We start from the raw sequence: 963 nt of genomic DNA on the forward strand, positions 1-963 counted from the left end.
AATGTCACATGATAACAAGTGATACCTATTACAACTAACTCAACACTATACTAAAAGGCCCATTCCTGACTACGTAGACGATTATGTGATTGTTTTCCAGGTCAGTGACTTTTGTCAAGCAGTGATCGTTTACCATTAGAAACGGTGGTGAACCCCCCCCCAAATGTGTGTGATTAGGTTTCATGGGCTTTACCAGGGCCCAAGGGCCAGCGGGCTATCCACAGAGCGCAACGGGCAGAGAGCCCGAAATAGAGACAGTTATAGACAGTCAGGCCATGCTCTCACTTAATCAATTCATATGATACTCTGCCTTTGCTTATCACCTAAACGTGTATGAATTGAATTACCAAAGAGCTATTTTGGACTTTTTAACCTTTTTCAAAAACAGTGGCTGAACTAATGCTAAACAACCGACATTAAAGAATAAAATAGCTTTTGAATTGGTACAATACAATCTGTTGACATTATAAGTATTATAAGACAGTCTATTGAAAGGCTACACATCCTTGAACTTGTTTCACATTTTGTTGCCTTTGAAATTAAAACTAAAAAGGGATTCAATTAGATCGTTTTCATACACAGTTATAGAAAATTGTCAAAATTAAGAAAAATGTATAAATGGAAATATCATAATTGGATAAGTCACCAACCTCTGAGTTAGAACTTGATGGAAGCACCTTCGGTCGTCATTACAGTTGTAAATCATTTTAATTGAGATTCTACCAACTTTGGTAGAATCATCGGAAGGGATTTGGGGAGTTTGTCAAGCTCAAAATAAATATGAAAGTAGCAAAGCTCAGATAAAAAGTTTGAGGAATCATCACCTCAGTCCTCTGAAGACCTAACACGAGAATAAAATTGTATTTTTCAGTGAGACAGTTACACAAATGTTAATGCCAAAGACAAACCAGAGTGGCTTTCCAAGAGGTGTTGAGTGTCCCTGGGTGATCAAGTCTCAGTCAT

This window comes from Salmo salar, chromosome 26 (assembly GCF_965601325.2).
Source record: "Salmo salar chromosome 26, fSalSal1, whole genome shotgun sequence".
In the NCBI taxonomy this organism is placed as follows: Eukaryota; Metazoa; Chordata; class Actinopteri; order Salmoniformes; family Salmonidae; genus Salmo; species Salmo salar.